The sequence below is a fragment of the Bidens hawaiensis genome, unplaced genomic scaffold (genome assembly GCF_021521415.1).
Source record: "Bidens hawaiensis isolate Kalapana, Puna unplaced genomic scaffold, B.hawaiensis_p1.1 tig00004733_1, whole genome shotgun sequence".
NCBI classification, from domain to species: domain Eukaryota; kingdom Viridiplantae; phylum Streptophyta; class Magnoliopsida; order Asterales; family Asteraceae; genus Bidens; species Bidens hawaiensis.
Genome location: NW_027491292.1, coordinates 1,889,496 through 1,897,081, shown reverse-complemented (window position 1 = coordinate 1,897,081; position 7,586 = coordinate 1,889,496). Strand labels below are relative to the sequence as shown.

The following is a 7,586-nucleotide window of genomic DNA, read 5'->3' as shown; positions in this document are numbered from 1 at the left end:
AACCCCATTGGTTGACAGAAAAAGTGACTGACATTATCTTTTGAGATCTGCTTTTTCCATGCTTGACCAGTACCTTTATCTGACCCTCCCGTGCCTGTTTACTGTTCCCTGTCAGCTTTCTCTTGTCCCCTGCAGCTGCCATATCTTTTGATATCTTTTGCTTTTGGAATCTTTTACTTTTTGGAGATCTTTTCCCTTTTTCTAGGGATTGTGTTCCCTAGGGTTTCCCTATAAATAATAATGTTATTTTCCTAACACTACACACACAAAGCACTTAATCTCTCCTGTTCTCTCTTGCTCCTTGTCGTTGTTCTTCCTCTGCCGTCTCCTCTCTCTTTGCCTCCGTCTTCCTCCCTGTTCTGCCCTGCTTTTACGGTAATATATAATATATATTATATAATAAGTTACTTATTAATTATGCTAACTTGTAATCAAGACTAAAAATCAATCATTAAAACAATAATCTTGTTTATAGGTTAACCTGTGCTTGTTTAAAGTTGGTTCTTGCTTTATCTTACACTGCATCGTTTATCAAGTGAGTAATCTCGTACCTAATCCCTTTTTATTTTTAATGTTTTGGGATGTTCATGTGTTCGTACAAACTTGAGTCTTAAACTGGTTTATGAACTTTAGTCGCGCAGTATCCCATGTGTTGAGGACGTTTACTTGGCTGTTTATTTGTATGTGTGTATCATTAACCGCTTTGTTCGGCCTATTCCGAAGTTTTCATGGATCCATTAGATGAACACGGGAGACCTATCGTTTACGGTTTTCTTTGTTTACACTTGCACAGATGTTTTCTTGTTTTTGTGCTCATTTGGGAGCACGGATTGAACTATGAACTATGATCTATTTAGGCTTGATCACAATCTGATTACACCCTTGTTAAACACCAGACATACACGTGTTGCGCGCAGATTTATTGTTATCTATGTATTGTATTAAACTTGATTTCTCACCAACACGCAAGTGTTTGACGTTTATTTTAACACATGTTCAGGTTTGCAGTAGCTGTTTTGGAGCTTGTGGACACGTAGGAAGTTTTCTTTATTTTGGACCTAGATTAAAATGTATCAAGACAAGTTATTGCTGTTCGAATATTATGATTTATAATATATTGATTTATGATGATTTATGTTATCTTATATCTACTTTGGGCTGTGCGCGAATGAATATATTTATTAAATATTGACACCAATAGTGTCACGAGTAATGAAACAATACGTGGCGCCCCGATGTATAATCCGCCTTTGGTCGGGGGTGTTACAATCAGAATAAGCAAAGCGGCTGCGGCGATTATTGTGCGCGCGTGAGAGTGAGATATTGAGAAGTGAGATTAAAGTTGAACAAATGTAACGGTGAATTGGTGATAGGTTGCGGACTTGTGGGTATTTTGAATATTGTATTGGGTTGAGAAAGGAAGCCCATATGCTAAATAATTGGGTTATATATATATATATATATATATATATATATATATATATATATATATATAGGCTAAGTATAAAATGAAAACCCACTTGAGTTGTGAAAACTCTATAAACCTATTCTCAACCACATGTTTTTAATTAATGTTTAAAACTTGCTGTCCACAATTAAAGTGAATAAGAAATGTAAATATAAATATAACTTTTTTTCTCTCCTGAAAACATATATAAAAATTAGTAAAAAAATATTAAAAAATAGCAAAACATTTTTTTTTTGATGTTTCGATGTTTTGTATTAAATGTTACAACATATATTATATGTAACAAAAAAAACGATGTCACGTAGGATTTTCGCGGGTTTTCACATCTCAAGTGGGTTTTCATTTTAACCTTACCCTATATATATATATAAAAAATAAATTATAATAAAATAGTTCGAGCTCATCAAGTGAGCTCGAGTCGAGTCTTCTGATTTTTAATTTTATATATAACTGATGTGCTAAATATGATCATAAAACTATAACAATCAAGTTATTTAGTGAAATAATTCTCAAGTTGGTGTACAGTAAAACACGTTATAAACTACTCTTGACCCCTTTTGACTCATTTAACTGGCTAAGATAATATAGAACCCGAGTAAACTCATGCTACCAAAAACGAAACCCCGAAATCAAACTGAAAAATTCATATCCGCTGGTTCCTAGTCTACGTGGAAAAAAAAACAAAACCCAACATCTAGTTTAACAAGATCAACCAACATAACTGAGGGAAAAAAGTTGGTTAAATGCAAAATAATATCAAGAAAAAGAAACTAATCTTGCCCATCTTGACTTTCATCCTTGGCAAGCTTTATCATGTCATCGATTCGAAGTATTGTTATCGCTGCTTCGGTTGCAAACTGCAACAGATGAATGAATTCTATTTAGGCCTTATAATTTTTAAATTAATTTATACACAAAAAATATATATATAGTTTACAAAACTCACTTGTAATATCTTGACTTTGCTCATTGCAGGCTCTATCACACCGGCTTCTAAGTTATCACGAACCGTACCCTTTACCAGATCCAAACCCATGCTGTAAAATAAATAAATAAAGTTCAAATAAAAAATATATATATAATAAAAATAATAAAAATAAAAAATAATAAAATTAGTTATCAAGTTTTATTTTCATTTGAATTTATTTTATAGTTAGAACTAATTTTACCTTGATAAATGTTTCTTATCCACCTCAGTCTGCGCAGTATGGTGATACGCACGCAGTTTCGCCACCAAGTCAGTTGCATCCTTTGCAGCATTCACAGCAAGAACCTACATACCAAAAGTAATTATAATTAGTAATGTTAAATATCAAGAAAAGGAAAAAAAAGTCAAGTCAAAATAATTTGAACTTTGACTACATAAAAGTCAAAACCTTTGGAATTATCAACAATGATTCAGCAAATGCTGCAATCGCTAGCTGTTGTCGTGATCCTACAGTTTTAGCAAGGCGATCCAAATACACAGATAACGCTGCCTCAACCGCACCACCACCCGCCACCACCTGATTAAAATTTATCCCGCCACTCGTCATTATAGAAAATTACACTAATGGTCTTTGTGGTAGGTTCAGATTTCAACTTTTGGTCCTTAAGTATGAGAAAGTACACCATTGATCCCAACTTATAAACAAACATAACACAATGGTCCGTGACATGATGGAGGTTAACTTTTTATGTTAAGTTTTAATAAATGACTAAAATACCCTTTAAGTGATAAAGGGTATTTTAGTTATTTCACACTAAACAGAAAAAGTTAACCGCCACCCATATCAGGGACCAACTGTGTTACATTTATGCGTAACTTGAGACCAGTAGTGTGCTTTCTCATACTTGAGGACCCATAGTGAAAATACTTATGCCATTATGACATTAAATGCGGGGCCACCAGACGGGTATAAATCTAGTTAGTATGGTCTTACTGAATTAGATTCAAGGGTTCTCTTAACAATGCATAATGCATCATGCAACGCCCGGTCCATTTCATCAAGCATGAAGTCATTAGCACCTCTTAGAATTACAGAAACCTGTTGAAATTATCCCAAATTAATCAAACTAAAATATGACACTTTTATAAATCAGAACAAATCTATCAAATAACATACTGCACTTGTGGTTTTGGTTCCTTTGATCAGTATGACATCATCGTCTGCAATGCGCTCTTCCACAACTTCGTCTGCGTGTCCAAGAAATGACGAATCGAAAGTTTCTTCGCCTTCCATGTCAGCAAATGTTGACACCTGCATAATAAGTCATTTTAGAAAATAATAATAACAATAATAATATTTCTGTTAATACTACCGTGGTTGCACCGGTTGCTTTGGCAACATGGCGCAAATCCTCTTTTCGAACTCTTCTTACAGCAATTGCTCCAGCTTCCACAAAATACTGAGTTAATAATAGAAAATTTAATATAAATAAATAGAATATAATAGATTAAAATCATTGAAAGATAAAGGCAGTTTACCTTGAGTGCCATGTCATCAATTCCCTTTGTTGTTAAAATGACATTAGCACTAGCTTTCAAAAGCTTTTCAATACGCTCTTTTGTTATATCAGCTTCTCTATAAATTTTGAAATAATAATAATAAGTTGATGTAATTTATATAATATATCCAAGAAAAGCCAAATATGCCCATCTTTTAATTTATGACGCGTATACCTTTCTGTTAAAATTCGCAATACTGTTAAAATTCGCAATACGACGACTTATGAGGGTATAATGGTCATATTATAAATGTATGTGATGGATGAGAAAAATGATATATCAAGTAATTTGAATGGTTGTTTGATATTATTAATCTTTTGGTTAGGTAATATGATATTATGCAAGTTTTCAGAGGTATATATGAAATTGTATAACAAGTTTGAAATAATTTTTTTTTTAACTTCGTGTTTGAAAAAATATGATATGCAAGTTTTCAGGGGTATGTACAAAATCGCCCTTAAGAGTTTGTGCACCTTTGACAAATTTTCTCTAACTCGCGCGGGTCAGTGACTAAAACCTGAACACCTAATTGCATTTTTGTTTTTTGAAGATTAAAATCAAGACACGCAATTCTTGCAGGTGAAACTTTCATCGGCATTCCTTGTGCTGCACGGCCCGTATTAAGAGCATAACCTTTTAATAAATAGCTTTCTTTAGCACTTTTTCCATGAGCTTTAAGGATGTTAATTCCCTAAGGGGCAAAAATGTCAACAATATTTCAGAAATTTTTTAGACCGTTTATTGTTATAATTTACAACATAAAAAAATCTAACGAGGTTATTAAACTGATAAAAGCAAACCTTGATTGGATCACGTGCATTGGTCATTTTAACAGCTAGAACTGCATCAACCACCTACAAATGTTTGTGTTCAGTGAATTGTTCGTGAACCATTCGAAAGGAAGTTTGTTTATGTTCGTGGGCGAGCTTTAATAAAATTTTTTGTTCATTTAGTTAAAAACAAATGAACATGAACGCATGTCTTGTTCCTTCATTTATGTTCTAGTGGATGTTTGCTTAAATTCATTTATTTTTGTTCAGTTATGTTTGTTAGTTTGCATTTGTTTAATTTTGTCCGTTTATGCTCGTTAATACTAACAATTAAATATTTTAGGCCCGTTACTATTTAGTCTAGTTTTGAAAACTTTTGCGCCCAACGCATTGTTGTTCACATTTCCTTTTAATTGGTTTTACCACAGTTATGCTCGTTCGTTTACGTTCATGAACTGTTCATTTATACTGTAAACTAATGAACATAAACAAAGAGGAACACATTAACTTTCTTAACAAATGAACACGAAGAAGAAAACCCTGTTCGATTAAACGTCCATGTTCGATCGTTTGCTCAGTTAAAGTTAAACGAACATGAAAGAGTAAACCAAAGAATTAAAATTAAATAAAAACATACCAAATTTGCAAAGAAGTCAGAGTCACTAGATAACAACTTAGAAGACATGCTTGTCTTTGCACAATTTATCAAAAAAACCTTTCCAAGCTTGTCAACCTTAAAAAACAAAAAAGAAACCACCAAATAATATTAATATTACAATCCATCACAAAATTACATACAAGATATACCACCATAAAGAGCTTTACCTTAATTGCCAGCTTTTCTACTATATACTTGCATGCTTCTCTCATTGCATACTGCAACCATTAAAAAAATATCACCATTTTATAAAATATGACTATTATACCCTCATATCAATAGAAAGCCAGAGAATTAGATAACACTCACTTTGAGTCCGTTAATTACAGTTGTAGGGTAAATCCCTTTATTTTTGACAAGATCATTTGCTCTCTGGAGAATTATCCAAAACATATATTGATAACTAAATAAAAATTTAATAATAATAATAATAATAATACCTTAAGTGTCACTGCTGATACAAGGACCACAGAAGTAGTACCATCACCTACTTCTCTATCTTGAAGCTCAGCCAAATCAACAAGAACCTATATAGTAACAAAAAAAAAAAATCTCTGTAAAAGAAAAAAAATTAATAATAACATTTTGTTATGTTACACCTTGGCAGCCGGATGCTCAACGTCTAACATCATGAGAATTGTAGCACCATCATTTGTGATTGTTACGTCCCCGATATCATCAACCAACATCTAAGACATAAACAGACAAACTCACATTCTTACGAATCGCTGAGATTCAACAAGCCAAGCTGCTAATGAGCTCCATAAGATCGGCTCGTTAAAAGCTTAAATCGAGCCAAACTTAAACAAGCTCGAGCCTAAAATAAAATTTCATGTTAAAGCCATAGCCGAGCGCCCAAGCATCACTTATTGAGCTAGCTAGCTCGTGAGCCTAAACGAGCGTATTATTCATATAAATTTTATTTAATATATGCGTACATAATAAATATATATTGTATATAAAATTGTAATAAAAGTAATTAAATAATATATATTACATTATATATACAACTATGTTATAAAAGCCTGCGTATTACACAGGTTAAATAAATGTTTTTATAATACTTATTCAAACAATGTATCATATGTTTCTCAAATACGTTTTATAAAGAAAAAAAAAAGAATAGGACTTAAGGTGAATCATATTATTTACCAAATTGAAAAAAAAATCATTATTATTTAATAGGAAACAGATGGGAAATCAAACTCTAGACTTCACCAAGGTTGACACGCCTCCTTAATTATTTTATTTATTACATATATAGAATATATAAGTTTATTTTTATTACAACTATGTATAAAACACAATTAAAATTTGACAAAGCAATTCGTAAATAATAAACGAGCCGAACTCAAGCACTCATACGTTAAATGCCAATTTACCTCTCTAAAAAAGATTTCAACACATTAATCCACCATTTTATCACTAAGCAGTCTAATAGTTTGAAATTATGTATTTGCAACCTCATTAGTTAAAGATTAAAACCACATAATCAAAATACAAAACTCATTTCAGGATTACTTTGAGTAAAAGGCATGTCATGGTCATTAATTAATTTGATCTTAATTCTAACCACCTTATTACAGTACATTTTTTAATAAAACACAAACAAATTCGATCTAGATATATTTATTAAAATGCTGCTTAAAAAAAAGATATTTATTAAATAATAAACTATACCTTGTCGAGTCCAACAGGACCGAGTGATGTCTTCACAATATTCGAAACCAAGCAGTAACTGCACCAAAACATTTAAAAATTATTATTATTAAATTATCGATGTACTTTTTGATCAATTAGGGTTTGTTTTATAAGTGGAATATTAATATTTACTGTTTTGAGTGCGAACATCTTGACCGGATTGACGATCACCGAGAATATCAACCGGAACTGTCATTGCATGCTGAGTGTACGTGACTGTGAGTGATTATTGATGGATAATGATAAGCTTCAAAATGGTGGTTCTTGAAGAAACCCTAAATATAAGATCGGCTCAATTATTATATGGTCGGCTTGGCTCAATCGGCTCAATTTGTGCTTTAACGAAATATAGCTCAATTTGGGCTTTAACTTGGAGCAAGACCTGACCTGGACTCGCTTAATGGCATTCTAATTAGAACCTGAAAACCGGCCTTATTATAAATAAAAAGGTTGATCTGAGTCGGGTCTTATGGGTCTTACGTGGTTTATGCTCACTAAACA

General features: G+C 32.3%; 1 pseudogene; it reads right to left on the bottom strand.

The window, feature by feature from the left end:
- Positions 1-2,238: 2,238 nt before the first annotated feature.
- Positions 2,239-7,281, bottom strand: LOC143627761 (T-complex protein 1 subunit alpha-like; annotated as a pseudogene).
- Between the last annotated feature and the right edge of the window lie 305 nt (positions 7,282-7,586).